The 22,520-nt window shown below is 43.1% G+C and overlaps 1 pseudogene; it reads left to right on the forward strand.

Annotated features, from left to right (window-relative positions):
- The first annotated feature begins 20,865 nt into the window (after positions 1-20,865).
- LOC133785433 (tetraketide alpha-pyrone reductase 1-like) lies at positions 20,866-21,865 on the forward strand (annotated as a pseudogene).
- The last annotated feature ends 655 nt before the right edge of the window (positions 21,866-22,520 follow it).

Here is a 22,520-nt window from a genome sequence, read left to right on the forward strand (position 1 = left end):
AAATATAATTAAATTAAACAATAATATACCAAATGTAACTATATATTTTCTTTTAGTATTTTTATAATATGAACATTTTGTAACACAATAAATTTAATAAAATAATTTAGGAAAATTTCAATTTGATATTATAAAATAGTTTTGTGAATTCCGTTCTATTAAAGAAAATCACATCTTATTTATATAATAAAATCATTTTAAATTTTTAGTTAGAAAGTTGACTCATTTCATCACAAAAAATATATATTTATATATATTATATTGTAGGTACTTAGTTTTATTTATAGAATTTATTAATTATTTTTATTAAATTTATATTAATGTCATATAAATTTCAAATAAATTTCATATTTTAATTAAATAATTTATTTATTTTTGTTTAATTTTATATCTGTTCTAGTTTTTTAATTTGGAATGGACAATTATATATTATATGTTTAATGTAATATTAAATATTATACATGTATTTTAAATTTAAGTTTCTTGCTAGTTTTTTAAAAAATAATCAATTTGTTACTAATTAACAGTAGATTATATTATATATTTAATATGATATTATTCTAATAAGTGAGTTTAAGTTTAATTAAATTTTATTATTTTAAAATAATTATCATTGTAAAATATTTCAAAAATATCATATTTTAATTTGTTTAATTATTTATTATTTTTAAATAATTATCATTGTAAAATATCTAAAAATATATTATATTTTAATTTGTTTAATTATTTATTATTTTATAAAAAATTATTATTGTAAAATATCTCAAAAATATCTTTTTTTAATTTTTTAATTATTTATTTATTTTATTTAAGTTTAAGTATTTACAAACTACCGTTAGATATACGAATATTCTGTTAAATATAAGAATATTCCGTTAAAGTTAACATTAAAAAAATAAAAAACCGTTAAAACCAAGAATTTCCGTTATCTACACACTTATTATATAGAATAGATATATATCTTGGATAGGAAACGGGAATTCTTGATTTTAAAGATTTTTTATTTTCTTAGAATTTTTTTTTGTTTAACAGTAGTTTATAACACTTAAACTTAAATAAAATAAAATAAATAATTAAAAAAAATTAAAATAGGATATTTTTGAGATATTTTACAATAATAATTATTTAAAATAATAAATAATTAAACAAATAAAAATATGATATTTTTAAAATATTTTACAATGATAATTATTTAAAAATAATAAAATCATATATTTTATAACTTAAATAAAATTTAATTAAACTTAAACTCACTTATTAGAATAATATCATATTAAACATATAATATAATTTACTGTCAATTAGCAACCAATTGCTTTTTAAAAAAACTAGCAAGAAACTTAAATTTAAAATCCAAATATAATATTTAATATTACATTAAACATATAATATATACTCTATTCTTATCATTCCCAAATTTAAAAAATAGAATAAATATAAACTTAAATAACAATAAATAAATTATTTAATTAAAATATAATATTTATTTAAAATTTATATGACATTAGTATAAATATAATAAAAATAATTAATAAATTCAATAAATAAAACAAAACAAACCGTGCACACGGTACGTTTTTGTATCTAATATATATATATATATATATATATGAATTCAGAATTAACCAGGTGAATGTAGTGCCCTTCGTCAATCAAGAAAACTTTTTTCCAGAACAAAAGGTCAACAAAGCTGTCCTATGAATTAAAAGCATAACACTTTTTTTACAATCATAATGGTTAGGTGACATATGCAACAAGGTAATAATGTTGATGGGGAATTCTACGGTAGGTGCTAGAAAACTCAACTGTTTGGACTCTTTTGTTATTCACCTGTAAATATTTTTCGGAGTGAATTTTTTTTTATGACAATGTATATTGTAGTTATTTATTTTTAAAAATTTTAGAAAATTTTGAATAATTTACGATACTGAAAACTAATTTTAAAATATGTTATTTAAATTATTCATAATTTTTTAAAAATTTATAAATACTCTAAATAACTACAATATACACAATTGTAAAAAAAAATCACGCTAAAATTGTTAACAAATTGGGAACACAAAAGCCCTCAAACTCTAACCCCAAACTAGAAACACCCAATTTTGATATTGAGATGTGTTACTCATTGTACGCCCTGATTTTTCAATGGGCTATTAGCGAGCTGAGATATGACCTAATTATATCAGTCACGTGGATACCCCATGACCGGAGCTGCTGTCGTCAGATCCTACCTCTTTAGCTCGAGGTAACCAAAGGTTCGTCAAGATTACTCAAGGGCCGAGTCAGGACTATGAAGGCCGCAAGTCGAGAAGGCATCCAGCTCGGGGTACGAACTGGAGTTGGAAGCTATGACCTTTTATAAAGTCAACCACGCAATGTAAGCGTGCATATATCAGACATCACGTGTCTGATATATCTCTGAATTCTCGGACACGCAGCATGAACGTGCGTATTCAGACACCCACAACTGGGTTGGGCCGTGCGGCCCATTATCCCCCTTACTTGTTGATTAGACCACACTTCATTTGTCAGGGTTTAGGAATTAATCATGAATGTCACATAAGTGACATGATGGGTAAGAAGGTCACGGGATGACCCCCCTTACCAACTTCCAGGTGCCCTCTCCTATGAATATGGAGACCCTGGAAGTTGCAAGGGGTTGGATTCTATGATGTAACAAAGTATCCTGTAAAGAATACCAGAAATATAGCAATAATATTGGCTGGTGGAGTAGAAGGATTTAACCTTTGAACCACCTAAAAACGTAGTTGTGTCATCAGTCCATTAAAAGATCATTCATCTATTTCGATTCATTATTAAGCACTAATCTCTTTCTCTTATTTTCTTAATTACTTGTTGACGAAGAATCGCGTCAACAGTTTGGTGCTTTCATTGAGAGCTAGTTAGATTGGTGCTATCGCAAACATCCAACTATGGTGACCACTCGATCAAGACACGGTAACAAGGCGGAACAACATGATGGGCAGGAGGCTCATCATGCCGCCATCTCCGGTGAGCAAAATCCTGAAGTCCAGCAGCGGCCGGGCAAGCAGCCGATAGGCCAAGATGACACTGGAAGTTCGGCACCCCGGCCACCTAATCTGAACCCGGATTTTTACATGGCAGTAGAGATGGAGAACGCTCAGCTGAGGAGCCAACTGGCGAAAGATAGTCAACAGATTAAGGAGGTGTTGGCCCGGTTACCCCCTCTTACAACCGACGATAACATCGGAAAGAGGCAAGGCGAGACTCGTAAGTCCCGTCGGGGTAATCGGTCCATGCCTAGCCGCTCGGACAGACCTCTGACGTCCAACTCTACTCCCTCATCGCACTGCCGAGAAGCAAACTTCAAAGAAATACCCAGAGCCGAGCAACAGTATAGCCGCTTGGTCCGAACTTCAACTCCCAGCTCACTGCCAGCCTCGAGCGCGCCCAGGAGGGCTTGAGGGAGTTCTAGAAGGAGATTCGGGGAGGGCTCACAGCACCAGCCCGTCCCCGCCAGCCGTCCTGCGCCTCGTCCAGATCGCCAGGCACGGGTCCGCAGGTTGGCAGGGCCGAAAGGCCCCCACCTAACTTGATCCGCCCTGACAGAAATAGGATTGCATCCCCGGTAAGACATCCTCCGTCACCAATAAGATATCCCTCTCCTCCTCGGCCTATCCGAGATATTCCAGCTTATGGAAGCAGCAGGAGAAACCTGCCATCCGCAGGACCTTCCCATCGTGGCAGGGCACCCAGAGGGAGCCCGGATCCTCACCCCCAGAGGCGGACTCCGAGCTTCTCTAACGGGAGCTACTGGACCGGCAGTCGCCGGAGTGACCTTTCTGGCGAAGACCTGCGTCAACGCTTAAGCTCGGTGCAAAGTCCTCAAACCACCCCAAGGGGCGACCTACGAGATCACCTTAACTCTCATAAGGGGGACCCGATGGGAAGTGGCATCCATGCTCGCTCAGGGGGAGACCTGTCCGAGATACGTAACGGCAGGAATGTCCCAAATAACCTATCTCAAGATAGGAGGGGCAATAACCCACCAAACGTACACAGTGGATCCGGAGCTGTTGAACAGCCCCAGAATAACCAAGGAGATCAGGACAAAACCCTTGAGCGCCTGGCTCAGATGGAGGAGCTAATGCATTGGCCCTGAGCTGAGGTGTCTGATATTTCCCTCCACACTGACTGGACCAGCCAGACAATGGTTCAAACAAAGCAAGAAACAATCAATCAGCTCCTGGAAAACTTTCTCTGCTGACTTCAAAAGGGCATTCCGAGCCTCCCAGGCCGCCCGCGTCAAGGCCGACTCCCTGGCTAACGTGAGGCAACAACCCGACGAGCCTTTGAAGGCTTACTTGAGCAAGTTCGCGAACGTCGCTGCTTGGGCTAGAGACGCAGATGACAGCTCCAAGCTCATGGCTTTGAGAACTGGAATCCTCATCGGAGGGGGACTCTGGAATGAAATACAAAGGAAGGGAGTCAGCTCGGTAAATGAATTCCTAAATAGGGCCCAAGGGTGGATCAACTTGGAGGAGGCCCAAGCCTCAGCTGCAGGAACCAGCCAGGTCCCTGAGCAACCTGCTGGAGTGAGAACGGAGGTCGTGACAACGACCTAGAACGTTACGCAGAATAACCAGTTCGGTGGAGGCAAAAGAAAGGGGAACAGCGAGGGCAACCAGCACGGCCCGAAGAAAAATAAGCCCGTAGAAAAATTTAAGCCAGTCTACGCGACTTATACAGAGCTCACCCACTCTAGGGAGAACATCTTTCTGGCGAACTCTGCTCGCCTCCCCTAGAAGAAGCCAAAGTTGTTAAAGCACCAGAAGGGGAAGAGAGACACCTCCAAGTTTTGCCGTTTCCACAATGACGTTGGCCACAATACTGATGATTGTAGGCATTTGAAAGATGAAATTGAAACTCTCATCAGAGCCGGCCCCTTGGCTCAGTACGCGCGGAACAGGGTTCCAACAAGCCGACCTGCTCCGGAAGCCCCGACCAGTCAGCCCGGGTCTCGGGTAGATCAAGACGTCCCTCCTCCAATGATAGGAGGAGAGATAGCCACAATCTCGGGAGGTCCGCATTTGGCTGGCACGAGCAGAGGTGCCCAAAAGAGGTACGTAAACGAACTCAAGGTGCATAACGGAGTAGAGTTCGTCCTGGAGCAGCATCTGCAAAAGCAGTAGCGATTGGAGAGGCAACCTATCATCTTTACTGAAGAAGATGCTGGCCACGTTCTGCTCCCTCATAACGACCCTCTGGTCGTAGCAGTGCAGCTCGCTAATCAGAGGGTTAGGAGAGTGCTGATCGATAATGGGAGCTCAGTAAACCTTCTATTCCGGTCCACGCTGGAGAAGATGGGTTTGACTGTCGCCGAGCTGAAGGCGACTTCCATGATGTTGTATGATTTTTCAGGAGAAGGATCAACGACTATAGGGACGATCGAGCTAGTGATCACCTTAGGAGAGGGACCTCGGATAGTCTCGAAACTCCTCGAGTTTGTGGTTATCGACTGCCCCGTCGCATACAATGTTATTTTGGGCCGACCCACACTTATAGCTTTTGAAGCCATCACCTCCGTTCGCCACCTCGCGCTGAAATTCCCTTCTTCCACGGGAATATGCACAGTGCGTGGCGATCAGCTCGCTACCAGGGAATGCTACAGCATTTCCATGAAGGGAAAACCAAAACCCGGGCGGCTAGCGATGGCCATCCAAGGTGGAGGAGAGGAATCTCAGGAACCTTTGACTAATCCTGAGATTGAAAAACCTCAAAGCACCGGGGGGGAAAGTATCATCCTAAGTGAGGATATTGACCCCTGAATAGGCGAGAACAAGTCCGAGCTCCAACCCATTGAAGAGCTCGAGGAAGTGAACATCGATCCACAAAATCCTTCACGGATGATCAAGCTCGGGAAAAACCTCTGTGGCAAGAGAAAAGCGGAGCTGATCAAGTTTTTGCAGGATAACCTGGATGTGTTTGCATGGTCAGGCGAGGACATGGTAGGAATCAGTCCAAATGTCATCATGCACACCCTTCATTTGGATAAGAGCGTTCCTGCAAAGTCCCAGAAGCAGAGGCGCCTGGGAACAACTCGGGCTGAGGCTTTAGAAGAAGAAGTAGCCTGGCTCAAGAGATGTGGCTTTATCCGTGAAGCCAAGTTTCCGGTTTGGGTCGCCAACCCCGTGCTGGTCCCGAAGCCCAACGGGAAATGGCGGACCTGCATCGACTTCTCCGACCTGAATAAAGCCTGCCCCAAAGATTGTTTCCCCTTGCCAAGGATCGATCAATTGGTGAATGCCACGGCGGGGCACGAGCTTATGTCCTTTATGGACGCGTACTTAGGCTATAATCAGATCGCCATGAATCCGGCGGACCAAGAGCACACCAGCTTCATGACCCCGACTAACGTCTATTGCTACAAGGTCATGCCGTTCGGGCTGAAGAACGCCGGTGCTACATACCAGAGATTAGTGAATAGAATGTTTGCCAACCAGATTGGGAAGAACATGGAAGTGTACGTTGATGACATGCTGGTCAAATCAAAGACTGCCGATAACCATGTTTCCGACCTGGAAGAGTGCTTCAAGATACTAAGAGAATATGGCATGAGGCTTAACCATCAGAAGTGCACTTTCGGGGTCGCATCTGGAAAATTCCTGGGTTTCATCGTCAACACTAGAGGAATCGAGGCTAACCCCGATAAGATCAGGTCATTGCTCGAGCTTCCCTCACCCAGGTCGCGTAAAGACGTCCAAGGCCTGACAGGAAGGGTGGCAGCCCTAAATTGGTTTATTTCAAAATCCACCTACAAGTGCCTGCCATTCTACAACCTGCTCCGCGGAAACAAGAAATTCAAATGGACAGAGGAGTGCGAAAGAGCTTTCCTCGACCTGAAGGCACATCTGACCGAGCCGCCCGTATTTTCCAAGCCAAAGGCAGGAGAGCCCCTTTTCCTCTACCTAGCTGTCACCGAGGATGCAGCTAGTGCCGTATTGGTCCGAGAAGAAGGTCGGGTTCAGAAACCGGTCTACTACATCAGCAAGAGACTTCTCGGGGCTGAGTCCCGATACCCGTTGATGGAAAAATTGGCATTCTGTCTTATCACGGCCTCCCGAAAGCTTAGACCGTATTTCCAATCTGTTAAGGATTTAGTTAGTTAGATAATACTTAAGGCTATTAATCTGTTTCTTTGCTTTTATTGAATATCTTTCTCTATTATGTTAAACTCTAACTAACTCATTGTATATAAGGTGATGGTTCCTCTTTAATTAGTAGAATCAATATACATATTTTCTTCATTCAATATTCTTCAATTTCTCTGCAACCTATTATGGTACCAGAGCCATTTCTTTGAACCCTACTCTTCTTCTCGATACTTCTTCTCCTTCCTTTCTTGATGGCTCAAGCTTCGGGTCCCTCCAACAATGGTGATTCTTCTTCCCAAACAGCTTCCGCTACCGTTACTCTTCCAAGAACTGGTCTCGTCCAATTTTCTCACACACTTTCCATTCGATTAGATGAGCACAACTATCTTCCCTGGAAACACCAAGTTTTTCATGCAATTCGTGGAAATCGTTTGCAAAAATTCCTCGATGATTCCAATATACCAGCAAAGTTTCTTACTGAAGTAGATCGTACTGCAAATCGTGTGAACCCAGAGCTTCAAGATTGGGAGCAACAGGACAGCTTACTCATTTCTTGGCTTCTTTCTTCCATGTCTGAGAAAATGACAAATCGAATGAGCGGACGGGACTCTACAGCTCAAATCTGGTCTACTCTTTCTGATTACTACACATCCCAAAATCGTGCAAATATAAGCCAATTTCGCACTCTTCTTTGCAATACAAAAATGATTGGTTCTTTGAGTGAATATCTACTCAAAATAAAAACTATCATTGATACTCCTTCTTCCATAGGTCATGTCACATCTGAACAAGATCAAATTGAAGCTATTTTCAATGGCTTACCCAAGGAATATGAAGTCTTTATCACTTCTGTCAATACTCGCATAGATCCATATATTGTGGCTGATATTGAGGCTCTATTGATGGCTCAAGAGGTTCAGATAGAAAAAGGGGCCAAAGAATTGGATATTGTTGCTGCTGAAGCTAATCTGGCTTCTCAAACCCGTCCCACTCAATCTCGAGGTGCCTATTCCACTAGTAGTTCTCGTGGTGGCTACTCCAGAGGCCACTTCCAACCTCCAACCTACTATGCTCAACCCTTTGTTCCATCTCAATCATTCAATAATGGTGGCAGACCCTCTTATTCTGCTCGTGGTGCTTCGTCGGCTCCGTTTGGCACCTCTCGAAGCTATCAAAGTGCTGGGCGTGGTTCATACACAACTTGGGGTCCGAAACAACAATGTCAACTTTGCCACAAACAGGGGCACTCTGTCAAGCGATGCTTCTACAGGTTTGACAAGTCTTTCTATGGACCTGAATCCTTTCAGTCGTTTCCTCCCAACTCCTCCAGTGGTGATATGCAAGCAATGCTGGCTACCCCTGAAACCGTGGTGGACAATAGTTGGTACCCAGATTCTGGTGCTACACACCATCTGACTCCGGACTTTGCTAATCTCATGCACACTTCAGAATACTTTGGTGAAGAGCAGATTCATATGGGTTAATGGTACAGGTTTGGACATTAAAAATGTTGGGCATTCCTCATTTCACTCTCCTTTTCATTCCAAACCCCTTTACTTACGCAATCTTCTTCATGTTCCTGATATTACCAAAAATCTTCTTAGTGTTGGTCAATTTGCTGAAGATAATCATGTATTCTTTGAGTTTCATTCTGATTTTTGTTGTGTGAAGGAACCAATTACAGGGAAGACCTTGATGGTTGGGAAGCGCCACAAGGGTCTCTACCGGATTGACTCTACTCAGCTCCCTCTCCTTTCAAAGTTTTCACAGCCCAAGTCTTCAACTGATTACACGCCTAAGTCCCACAGCCATACACTTTCTGATGTTACTTGTCTAAGCAGTACCTCATCTGCTTTTTCTGATTTGTTTAGTCTTTGGCATAATCGCCTAGGGCATCCTTCTACCAAAATTGTAAAGTCTGTACTCAACTCATGTAATATTCCTTTTAGTAATAAAAAGACTTCAGATTTGTGTAATGCTTGTTGTCTTGGAAAACACCACAAACTTCCCTTTCCCATTTCTACTACTGTGTACACTACTCCATTACAGCTATTGCATTCAGATCTATGGGGTCCTGCCCCAGTTGTATCCTCTAATGGTTATCGGTACTACATTAGCTTTGTTGATGCCTTCTCTAGGCACACTTGGATTTACTTACTAAGAACCAAAGATGAGGCTTTCCCAACTTTTCTTAAGTTTAAAGCACAAGTAGAATTACAACTTGGTTTCCAAATCAAAGCACTACAATCAGATTGGGGGGGGGGGGGGGGGGTGAGTACCGATCATTTACTAATTTTTTAGACACACATGGCATTCTCCATAGAGTTTCTTGTCCTCACACACATGAACAAAATGGCATTGCCGAGCGAAAACATAGGCACATAGTTGAGAGTGGTCTAACCTTGTTAGCCCAGTCTTCTTTGCCATTAAAATTTTGGGATGAAGCATTTAGAACTGCAGTATTTTTGATTAATAGAATGCCAACTTCTGTCCTCACTAATGTGTCTCCCATTGAAGTCTTATTTCAGGTCAAACCGGATTACACCATGCTGAAAGTGTTCGGCTGTTTATGCTTCCCAAATTTGAGGCCTTACAATAGGAACAAACTAACCTATCGGTCCACTCCCTGCACTTTTCTTGGGTATAGTTTATCTCACAAAGGTTTCAAGTGCCTCTCTAAGGAGGGTCGTTTATATCTCTCCCGAGATGTTCTCTTTCAGGAACATCAGTTTCCATATGCCTCTACACCATCTACTTCATCCTCATCCACTCAAGTCCCACATCCAAAATTGCCATTAGCAAAACCACCTACTGTTCAGAATTTTCCCACTCATCTACAGTCTTCTTCTTCTCCTGTCTTGTCAACAAATACCTCTCCTACTCCCACTGTCCATGTGTCTATTCCTTCTCCTACTGTGTCTATTCCTTCTCAGTACACGTCATGATCGATCAACCTTTAAGGAAGGTTTTGCAAAAACCTGAAGCATCGGGACGCCTGTTAAAGTGGGCTATCGAACTCAGTCAGTTTGAGATCTTGTACACCCCACGAACTGCTATAAAAAGTCAGGCCCTGGCCGATTTTGTGGCAGAGTGCACAGGATTCAGGGAGGATCCTGTGGAAGACTCACCCCAGGTCACCTCGGCCCAGACGTCTTGGAAGATCTTCGTGGACGGCTCATCCAATGAGAACGACTCAAGGGCTGGGATCATTTTGATATCCCCAGAGGGACATAGATTCCACTCGGCATTGTGATTCAGATTCAAGGCCTCCAACAACGAGGCCGAATACGAAGCTTTGCTGACCGGGCTAAGGATAGCCCAGGAGCTGAAGGCCAGCTCCGTTCAGTGCTTCAGCGATTCCCAGCTCGTGGTAAACCAGGTGCTAGGTGAATATCAAGCACGAGGAGCCAAGATGGCTGCTTTCCTGGCCAAGGTAAAATTCGAACTGTTCGCGTTTGAGCGAGGCTCAATCGAGCAGATACCTCGGGAGCAGAACGCTAACGCAGACGCCCTCGCCAAGCTCGCTACCTCTGGGGAGACGAAGACACTGGGGTTAGTACCGGTGGAATTCCTGGAAAAACAAAGTATAGAAGAGGTCAGGGCAGAGGTCGAGATAATTGACGCCAGACCGACCTGGATGACTCTCATCCTCGAGTACCTCACCAAAGGAAAGTTACCCGAAGGACGTAATGACGCACGATGGGTATTGTACCAGGCACCAAGGTATGCGATGGTAGATGGGGTGCTGTACCACCGAGGGCATTCCCTACCTCTCCTACGATGTGTTCTGCTAGGCGAAGCAAAGGCCATCCTGCAGGAAGTGCACGAAGGTTTTTGCGGGGATCACATTGGGGGGCAAAGCCTGGACCTAAAAATATTAAGGCAAGGGTATTACTGGCCCACTCTGTCAAAGGACTCGATCTCATACGTCAAGAAATGTGACAAGTGTCAGCGATTCGCCACAGTTTCCCGTGCTCCCCCAGTCGAGCTGAAGATGATCTCGTCCCCATGGCCATTTGCAGTCTGGGGAATCAACTTGGTTGGAGCCCTCCCTACTGGAAAGGGCGGGGTCCGCTACGCTGTGGTGGCCATCGACTACTTCACGAAGTGGGCTGAGGCAGAACCTTTGGCAATAATAACTTCCAAGAAAGTTCTCGACTTCGTGGTCAAGAGCATTATCTGCCGGTTCGGGCTACCGAAAAAGATCGTATCCGACAATGGGACTCAGTTCGACAACGACCTCTTCACCGAATTTTGTGAAAGGTACGGAATTGTGAAAAGCTTCTCGTCCGTAGCCTATCCACAGGCGAATGGCCAGGTCGAGGCCGTCAATAAGATGCTAAAGGCGAGCCTTAAGAAGAGACTAGACGAAGCCAAGGGGGTCTGGCCAGAACAGCTCCCCCAGGTTCTGTGGGCATACCGGACCTCGCATCGGACTCCTACGGGTCATACTCCTTTCTCCCTGACTTTTGGGAGTGAGGCAGTCCTCCCTGTCGAAAGTAAGGTATCTTCGCTTCGAGTCCAGACATATGACCAGGACTGCAACCACGAACTACTTTGCGCTTCCCTTGACCTGGTTGATGAAAGACGAGAAGATTCGCAGCTTCAGCTCGCGCATTACCATCAAAAAATCACTCGTTATTTCAACTCAAAGGTCAAAAAGCGCGCCTTTAGCATTGGCGACCTGGTCCTCAGGAGGGTCTTCTTGGCCGGTAAGGATCCCAAAGATGGAGTATTGGGACCGAACTGGGAAGGGCCATATCAAATCACCGAGGTCATTAAGGAAGGAACTTATAAGATAGCTCAGCTCAATGGAGGGGCAGTCCCACGAACACGGAACGCCATTCATTTGAAGAAATATTATCAGTAGCACCCTTGTAAGGCTTAACAGCCACTTTTTATTAAGCAATGAGAATTAAATCTTTATTTATTATTGTGTATATTTGTGAGTGTAATCTCAAGTAACCACGAAAGACCCTTTCCTAGTTACTTGGGGGGCATATGGTACCTGGATATAACCAGGTCGCCTTAAAGGCTTAGAAGTTTATTCAAATTGATTGATCGTTGTTTTTCTTAAAAAACACGAGATATTGATAAAGGATTAACGCGAACTAAGCCCTATCCTGGATATAACCAGGTCGCCTTAAAGGCTTAGAAGTTGATTCTAATTGATTGATCGTTGTTTTTCTTAAAAAACATGAGATATTGATAAAGGATTAACGCGAACTAAGTCCTATCCTAGATATAACCAGGTCGGCACAAAACTTAGAAGTTAACTCAAATTGATTGATCGTTGTTTTTCTTAAAAAGCACAAGATATTGATAAAAATTAACACGAACTAAGTTTTCAAACTAACGTCCTGGACATAACCGGGTCATAGAACTTAGAAGTTAATTCAAATTGATTGATCGTTGTTTTTCTTAAAAAGCACGAGATGTTGATACAAATTAACGTGAACTAAGTTTTCAAACTAACGTCCTGGACATAACCAGGTCATAAAGCTTAGAAGTTAATTCAGATTGATTAATCGGTGTTTTTCCTAAAAAGCACAAAATATTAGTCAAGAATTAACACGAACTAAGTTTTTCAAAGCAATGACCAAAATGCGTAGAGGCAAAAGGAAATAAATCAATTAAATACAAAAATTGATAAAGCCAATTGTCTCGAGGTGGAAAAACCTCATACAAAAGTTACAATAATAATAATAATAATAATAATGTGGGTGCGAAAAAGAAAGGCCCTAGGCTCCACCGGGCTGCTCTGTTGAGGTCGTCGTCTCGCCCTCTTGCTCGACCGCTGTGGAGGTCTCCCCGGTCTCAGAGGGCGCCTCTCGCTGAAGACGAGCTTTGAACCCCTCCAGGAAGGGCTCCCTGACTTCCGCTCCTAGGAAGGAAAAATCGCCGTCAGGGTTGAAGACCCAGCAGTGGTATAACATGTCCTCCATGGTGGAGTTGGAGGCTGCCTTCTCTTTTTCAAGGGCGGCCTTAGCCTTCTCGGCCTCGGCTTTTGCGGTGTCCAGCGCGGCCCGGGCAGTCCTGGCCTCCTCGAGTTCGGTCGTTACCGTGGCTAGGGCGGCCTTGTTAGCCTCGGCCTCTTCCAGCTTGGGGCGGGACGCTTCCAGCTCGGCCCACGCGACCACCAAGGCATCCTTGGCCTCCTGCTCTTGCTTTTGGGCAGTCTTCAGTGCGGCCAAAGTAGTTTTCTGGGTGGCCAAAACAGCCTGATGCTCGCCCCTCATGTCCTCGAGGCGAGCCTTGGACCTGGATATGCTCCGGTGAAGAGCCAAGGCACCCTGCAAAGCAAAGAGGCAACTGCCTTAGAAAAGAAAAAAGAAGGAACGCACGATGCATGGAAACCAAAGGGTACAAAGTGTAAAACTGGCTTACCGTTAGAGCCATTCCCAGTGAAGACTCCATCACGCTCTCCGGGCTCCTTGTTTCGATCGCCCACAGTTCCCTTTCGGTGGCGCCATAGTAGTGGTCGACGGTGTAGGTCGTCGTCTCGTACACCGTCCCCCGAAAGACGTCGGGAATTTTCTCCAGGGCCTGGGGGTCCACCGGAATGCGCACCTCGGGGGCTCCGGTTGCCAAAATCCCGGGCTCCGCCCCCGTATCCCGAACAAAGGTCGGAGCTCGTGGAGGGGGCGGGGGCATCTTCTCCACTACGGCAGGAGGTGGAGGTACCTTGGCCTGGGCAGCTGGGGTCTGGTATTTCCCCTCTACAGATGACTTGGTTGGGGTCCCAGCGGCCTTCTTCGCCACCCGGAGCTTCTTCATTTTGGGCCCAGAGGCCCCAGCAGAGGAGTTCCCTCCGGCGAACATAGCTCGCAGGTCTCTATTCCCGGGCTGAGACATTTCCTCTGGCAAAACAAAGACAACATTAATATACAAGTAAGCATTCATGCAAGAACAAAAATAAGGGGGAAAAAGCAGAACTCAAGTATATATATTGAAAAGGATCCTACCCCCCGAGCTAGAAGATGAATCTATGGTCACGACCATCGGCCCCGGAGCTTCTGCGGGGGAATCTAAGACAATGACTTCGCGGGCTGGCACGGGTTCTGGGTCCGAAACTGGCTCAGGACTAGACTCTTCTACGTACTGCCTAAGACCCGGAGCTACAATATCCTCCCGGAGCGAGGGCCATGACCGAAGATTGGTCCCATACTCCTCAAATAAGGCCGACCAAAAGGCTAAAGTGTTTTCTACGCCTACGGTACCCCTAGGGCGGCTACTCTCGTAATCCAGCATGAGCCGGTCGACACACTGGAGTAGGGTTACATTGAGGTCGGGGTTGTTTCAATGGCGTTGGACGGGCTGGTTCGGATTAGACCTAGCTAACCGAGGATCGGCGGTGGCCCTATCTAAGCCCCTGAACATGTAAGGATTACCTTGCCCAGAGGGACCTGCGGCTGCTCCAGACAGGATCCTCTCCTCGTCCATTCTTGGGGCGACCTCCAGCTCCCGTTTCGTCCTCATCCTTAGGAGGGGCACCTCGTCCTCCTCGTCCTCATCCCCCGCGGCCTCCTCCTCGGGGATGGGCCTCATCTCGCGAGCTGGGGGAAGCCCCTGGGGTCTCCTCAGGGCCAAAGTCTGGCCCGGTGAGATCAGCTTGCACGCCAACATCGTCTCGTCTGTCACGAGCTGGCGATAGTCCTTTTCACTGAGGGGCGGACCCGCCAGTGTCTCGTACTGACTCCCGAGGATCACAGACTTGTCTGTCCTTGCGAAAATGGCTGCAGAATTATTCTAAGTCAGAAATGGATAAAGGGGGGAGCTAACCGATACTTAATTTACGAGCTAAGAGAAAAAGGTACTTACGAGGACGGTTGAAGTAGTGCAGTTCGTAGTTGCGAAACCCCTTGGACATAAAGAACTTGTAACGCCCTGGATAACCAAGACCGTTACACTGTGTGTTTAAAATAGTGCAAGACTTGCTAATCAAGTCATTCAGACAAAGTGTAAACTCTATACCATTATCAGAGTAGGAATAAAAAGATTTTGGGTTACAAACGGGCTATTTTCATTAAAAATGACGATTTAATACATGGAGACTCGAAATAGGGTTTAGATGTCTTAATTACAACAAATTCTAGAAGTTACAAATAGTTCAAGCCACTCTAATGGCAAAATATACATTTTAGGTTTCCGTCCTGTACAATGTGTCGACCGTGGCGGCCGAGCAGCTGACAATGTACACCTCGCCCCCAGAGCTCTCCAACTCATGGTTGATTCAGCCTACCCTTGCCTTTACCTGCACCACGTAGCACCCGTGAGCCAGGGCCCAGCAAGAGAGCATAATAACATAGCAAGATTAACATCAATAATCAAATATTCCACAGTGCATAATCAGAAATTCATCAGTTCATAACACCTATCCATGTAGTGATAACAATTGTCATCCAGACAGTCAATCAACTATATTCATAGCACAATATTCACGTTCATAACTAATAGATTGTCATATCCATCAAATAACATTCAGGGTTGGCGCCCTTAGTCGCACCCTCTATTTAACACACTGTCTTCGGCTCAATAGGGCCGCCCCCAGTGTAATACTCACTGACTCCGGCCAGCTTAACCGAGCCCAGTGATAAATAAGCTGCCTCAGATCCCAGTGGCTGAGCTGCGCCCCAGTGCGCAAATAATGATTCCGACACCCTTAGGCCGGTAATCGCATGTCCCATGGCGTAATAACACCATCTCATGACATGATATACAAATATTGGGAACTCTTAGTTCCATCGTGACCACATGGTTAATCACATTCACATAATAATGCATACAAACATAGGGAACACTTAGTCCCAACCTAACCACATACTCAGGTGCAGCTTTCTTACCTGTATCCCGAGCTTCCGATGCCCCAACGCCGCGAGCACGGTCCTCTATCCCGAGCCTCACCAAAGACCTAGTCACAACACAAGCAAAACATCCTTTATCACTAACCAATCCAAATCTACTTCCCGGAACCAATCCCACACTCTCTGAATGCCCCAAATCCCTAAAACAATGCACCAAAGACATCCTCCGAATCCCCGGAGCAAAAGCTCAAAACTGCAAAATATCACATTCTGGAAATGGCCTAGCGCCGCGGCGCTGCCCTATAGGGCCGCGGCGCCCAGCAAGTCAGAGAGCACACGCACCGCCCAGAAACAGCCTTGCGCCACGGCACGCTAGAACAGCGCCGCGGCACTCCTTCGCGAGCCCAGAATTCTGGGTTTTTCCCCTGCGTTTTCCCGAACCCAAAACACTCCAAATCACCCCAAACTTATACCTAAGCCTCAAAATCAATTCAGAACCCCAAATGAACCCCTTTAACAACCTATAAACATCACAAACAACCCCAATCACACAAACACACCCCAAAATCCTATCTTGAGTTTCAAATTCCTAAAACTTTAACCATGGCTTCCAAAACTACAAATCATGCTTCAAAAGTCTTAAGCCACACCAATTACGAAATTAAACATGCTAAAGATTCTTACCTCAATCAAACTCAGCTTGAACTCCTCCCAATTCCAGCTCCCAACCTCTTTGCTCTTGATTACCCTAATTGAATTTCAAAGTAAAACCAGCCATATTCCCTTTGAGTTTTCTCACTTAATCTCTGAAAATTCAGACTTAAATTCAACTTAAACAGAGCACAATTCTTACCTTTGAGAAATCCTAGCTTAAACCTGGTTTTGATTGCCTCAAACTCCCTTTGAGTCTCCTCCTAGGTCCCAAGTTCAGCCCCTTCTTCATTTCCCTTTTCTTTCTAGCCCTTTATTTCAAATTTAGCATAAACCAAAATATAACAAAGTATAATACGTATTCCCTTTTCCTACAGCTGAAGTAATCCTAATCCTTGCCTAATGACCATTTTACCCTTCCATCTAACTCCCATTCCAACTAAACCTCAAGGCCCTTCTTGTCATTCCTACTTCCTTACAATTCTACCACTTCTTTTAACCAATCTTGTTACTCTCTCTGGTTACTAACAGCTACACAAGTTACCAAACCACCGGTTACCAATATCTCACAAGAACTAAACTACAAAATCCCCAAAATACCCCTAGGCTCCTCCCGAGCCGGGTATGAAATCCCGTTGTGACTTTTGAGTTATCTAGCTCTCTAGGACCGTCTCGGCACGTGCATCGCATTAATATCACCACACCCACGTGGTACAAATCACATCACATAATTATCACACGTATGCCCTCAACGGGCTAGAATTATCACATACCATAGTACACATAATCATGCATCTCAAATACTCAAATAGTCATATAACATGCTTAAAATCATAATCCTGCGTCTTAATCATTAAATTCACGCATACTTCCCATTATGCCCTCCAGGCACGCTAATCAAGGCCCTTAAGCCTTATTAGCAAATTTGGGTCGTTACAGAACTGGTCTTTGAAGTCGTTGGGGGGGCTGGGCAGCTCGATGACTGCAGCCGTATTAGGAAATCGGGTCAAGTAATAAAACCCGTCGCCTCGCCCCCGCTGCTCCGGGCTGGCCTTGAGGCAGAAAAAATATAGGATATTTGCCGGAGTGGGGACCTCCCACTCCTGTTTTAAGAACAAATATCTCAACTCCGCCAACAAACAGTAGGAGTTGAGAGGGAGCTGAAAAGGAGCCAACCTCACGTAGTTGAGGAAGTCGGCGAAGTATTGGTCCAGCGGGAGGAAGGCCCCAGCCTTGAAGTGCTCGTCACTCCAGGCCGCGAACTCCTCGTGGAGCGGCGCGCAGCTCCGCTCACCTTCCGCGGGAGGTCGGGCGATCAAGGCGCCCCTCCCCAGATCGATGTTGTGGGAAAGGAATATTCTATTCACTTTCCCCTGGTCAGTGATCTTCGAGACGATCCTCTCGGCCTCGAAGAAAGCATCGGGCGCCACCTCGAGCTCCTGCTCCACGACCGGCCCAAAGACGGGGATTGGGGAGTCTGACATCACCTCATTTTCTTTGGATTGTTGGGAGGACGACCTGCCTGCGATCCTCTTAGGAGCGTTCTTCTTTGGTCCCATCTGGTCGCCTAGCAAACAAAAGAAGAAATTTCAGAAAAGGCGACCTAAGCATAAGGGAGAATCTAAAGAGAAGTGTTTCCTTTGCACGGGCTGAGGTAATCTCAGCCCGTGGAGAGTGAGACCATGCGGTTCTGTGAACACGCGCCTGTGCTCCCAACAGATCCCCGATTACTCGGAATTCGTGTGTTAGGAGGATCAGGATAGAAATTTTCCTTGGGAGGAAAGTTTCAGTAGGCAAGAGGTGCAAAACCTCCTGTGAAGCGTGTCCCCTAAGCTACCCGGTTTTGCACCCAAAGTACTGGATATTTTGAACAAGCATACCCAAAAATCTACCCAGAAGGTTTCCCCAGAAAACGCACCCTACTGAACCATACTCCTAAATGTTTTTCGTCTACGATCGATGCCCTAAAATAAAAGCCTACACCCTTCATACCCACAAAAAACCAACAGAATATTGCATGCAGCTACAGGAACTATTTACCTAGGCTACAGTGAAAAGAAAATTTAAAACATGCACAGTCAGAGAACTTACAAAGTGTTTTGCTGTGGGGGAGATGAAGGGGTCGTCTGAGTTGGGGCCTCGCCGGAGTGTCTGGTTTCAAGACCTCAAAGGAGTCCTTGCGACTGATCTTCTGGAATGCTGGGAACGGTAACCAGGAGAAAAAGAGGGTTTTTTGAGGGTGAGAAGAGAGAAGAAGATGGGAGATTTGGAAAATTTTCAAATAAATGGGTGGCCCATGCGTAAAGTGGCCATCCCTTTTATATACGTGAAAGGCCATGTGAGGAGGGCCGTCGGATTGCCCTGATGTGGGATCCGAGGCTCTCCACTCGAAAGGCGAAACGACGGCTGAGTATAGGCTAGGCCATTTAATGCGATTCTCGGAAGAGGTACCGTCACCAACCACGATGTTCCACGTATACGGCGCCTGCGTAAAAGGTGGAATATGGAGAGTCCGTGGAGAAGCCTAAAAGCCCCTACTGTGGCCCTACACGACGTCGTGTACCACGAGCAGGGGCTCGGGGGGCAGATGTACGCCCTGATTTTCCAATGGGCTATTAGCGAGCTGAGATATGACCTAATTATATCAGCCACATGGATACCCCATGACCGGAGCTGTCGTCGTCAGGTCCTACCTCTTTAGCTCGAGGTAACCAAAGGTTCGTCAAGATTACTCAAGGACCGAGTCAGGACTATGAAGGCCGCAGGTCGAGAAGGCATCCAGCTCGGGGTACGAACTGGAGTTGGAAGCTATGACCTTTTATAAAGTCAACCACACAATGTAAACGTGCATATATCAGACATCACGTGTCTGATATATCCCTGAATTCTCGGACATGCAGCATGAACGTGCGTATTCAAACACCCACGACTGGGTTGGGCCGTGCGGCCCATTATCCCCCTTACCTGTTGATTAGATCACACTTCATTTGTCAGGGTTTAGGAATTAATCATGAATGTCACAGAAGTGACATGATGGGTAAGAAGGTCACGGGATGACCCCCCTTACCAACTTTCAGGTGCCCTCTCCTATAAATATGGAGACCCTGGAAGTTGCAAGGGGTTGGATTCTATGATGTAACAAAGTATCCTGTAAAGAATACCAAAAATATAGCAATAATATTGGCCGGTGGAGTAGAAAAATTTTAACCTTTGAACCACCTAAAAACGTAGTTGTGTCATCAGTCCATTAAAAGATCATTCATCTATTTTGGTTCATTATTAAACACTAATCTCTTTCTCTTATTTTCTTAATTACCTGTTGGCGAAGAACCGCGTCAATACTCATAAAAGAAAATAACAAGTCAAAGTTAACAGTTATTTATTTATTATTTTTTAATCGGTTGACATATATTAAAATAAAAAATGATATATATTAAATTGGAATTAAAAGAAATGGTCCAACTATATTAACTTTGAGCTGACGGTTAAATGAAGCATGATCTTTTGATTGGATCTCATCTTCAACCGAGTAGGGATGATTGAAATTTTCTCAGCAGGGACCGGTCTGCTGTGGTGGGGAGACTGTGGTTATTTTCTAACCACAAATATTAACGAAATGGTGATAGAGATTACACTCCCTGCCTCATCAAGAATCGTTTAATTTATTTTTTTAGAATATTTTTTATTTATTTTACATGCTTTTTATATAATTTTATAGCATATTAGTAATTTTTTTTTTAAATTAAATTTTATTTTAGACATATTTAATAATTTGAGTGACTAAAATAGTATAATATATATTAATTTTAGGTAAATAAAATTTGTTTATTTTATTTTTAAATTAATGAGTAGACACAGAAATTTTCTTCCCCACCCACCCCTGACAAGGAATATGCAGAGATAAGGAATAAAATAGTTAACGGGAATAAGGCGGGGGAAGCATTTCAATTACCCACCTTGCTTCTATCCCACCTGTCGAGAGATTGAATGAACATATAATTAGTACACAGTTTTATAAAAATATCTCAATTTTGTGTTAGTGTTTTCACTCTTTTCTTTTATCGGTATTCTCTTAGCCTATCTTAAAGAAACTTTAATTGATTAATAATCAACAAAATCCATTTGTCAAGTACTTACACGATAAGAAAACAAATGAGAGTATGAAATAGAGTTTCTTTAGCATTTTTAGAAATTTTTTCTACAAAGTTATTAACTCTATTAGCTTATTTTACTGTATTCAATTATGTACCATGATTTAATATATAATCCTTTATTTGGTTCTCACTTCATCATGTTCAACCGTGAGAGCCAGAGATGAATTTGACTCCAAGATACCTTGAATTATCATGAAGCTCAATAGAGCTTTGCCAGACACTCCATGTAATAAAACTATATATATCAATGTATATTAGTGCATGTTACTTGCATATATTTCTTGGCATTTCCTTTCATAAAAAAATTCAAATTAATATAAAATATATTTATGATGGTAACCTGTTTGTGTTCAAAAGATTTGATATGTCTTATCAAAACCCTTAGCTGAGAAAGCAGCATGTGAGTTCTGCAACAAGAATGAATGGAATCAATTCAGTTACCATTATTTCTTCATTCGTAATCGGACCTAGTTTGCCACCAAATTTATGTTTCACAGCTTCTGATATCCTTGGCCCAGTTAAAGGTAACTAACTAACAACATCTTTAAACATTTTCATGTAGAAATGACTACATCTGATGCACTAATATTATAATTTTAATACTAAATGGTATAATTTTAGTACTAAATGGCTTATGTGTATTAATTTGCGGTGTTGGACATTAGTAGTACTTTTAGTATTTTTTTTTTCTTTCACAAATGATTAAATCTTGTCGTCTCCAAAAAAAAAAAAATAGGGGAAACTGAGAAACTTCAATTCCATGGAAGAATGGGATATCTTCACATTGATGATGTTGCAGCTTGCCACATCCTTTGTTTTTGAGCATAAAAACGCCAATGGACGGTACCTTTGTAGCTCAACAGTGTTGGATATTTATGAGTTAGCTTCTTTGTTATCAAATAGGTATCCGTCTTTTCCTATCCCAAAAAGGTTTTTTAACATTATTTTCTCACATTCTTATAATTACCTTTAAAATTTATATCACTTATCTTATCATTTTGGTCCCATTTTTCACAGGTTTGAGCAACTTAACAGGCCATATTACGAGTTCAACACCTCTAAAGTGAGGAGTCTTGGATTTTAGTTCAAGTCCATTAATGAAATGTTTGACTATTGCTAACTTAAGAAAGGTGGTGATTTCATAACTAAATAGATGAAATTATAATAACTAAAGGAATTAAAAACATATAATTATATGTAATATATGTAATTAATAAGGTGGTGATTTCATAATTAAATAGATAGAAGATTATATTATCTTATTACTAACTTAACAACTAATTGATGGGATAGTTAGTTCAAGGTTGCAGATTTTAGTTTCTTTTTCACTAAGTTTTTTCGTCTAAATTTGAAAAACGCAGTTTTTGCTCTATGTACAGAGATGGTCAACCAGCCTAAACCAACCAGTCAACCGACCTTCTTTAGGCTGGCAGGCTGTATAACAATCCAATAAAATATAAAGAAATACATTACCATAAACAAATACACAAAACTCAATTTCTCCCTCCTGATCTCTCACTCCTAACTTAAATTCTTTTTCCATTCTCTCCATTTTTTACCTCCCATAGTCACCGACTCTATTTCTGGTGGCACGAGGCCTCCATTTTTCATCGACCCCTCTCTCAGTCGTTGAAGAACACCAGTCATGGAGCCTCATGAGTCCGACCCTCGCTAATTGACACCCACTTCTCTCAGTCTTGCGTGTTGCCTTCCACTGCGTTGTTGCCGACCGTACATTCTTCCTCTTCTCAAATTTTCTTTCTTTCTAGATTTAG

The sequence above is a fragment of the Humulus lupulus genome, chromosome 1, assembly GCF_963169125.1.
Source record: "Humulus lupulus chromosome 1, drHumLupu1.1, whole genome shotgun sequence".
Classification (NCBI taxonomy): Eukaryota; Viridiplantae; Streptophyta; class Magnoliopsida; order Rosales; family Cannabaceae; genus Humulus; species Humulus lupulus.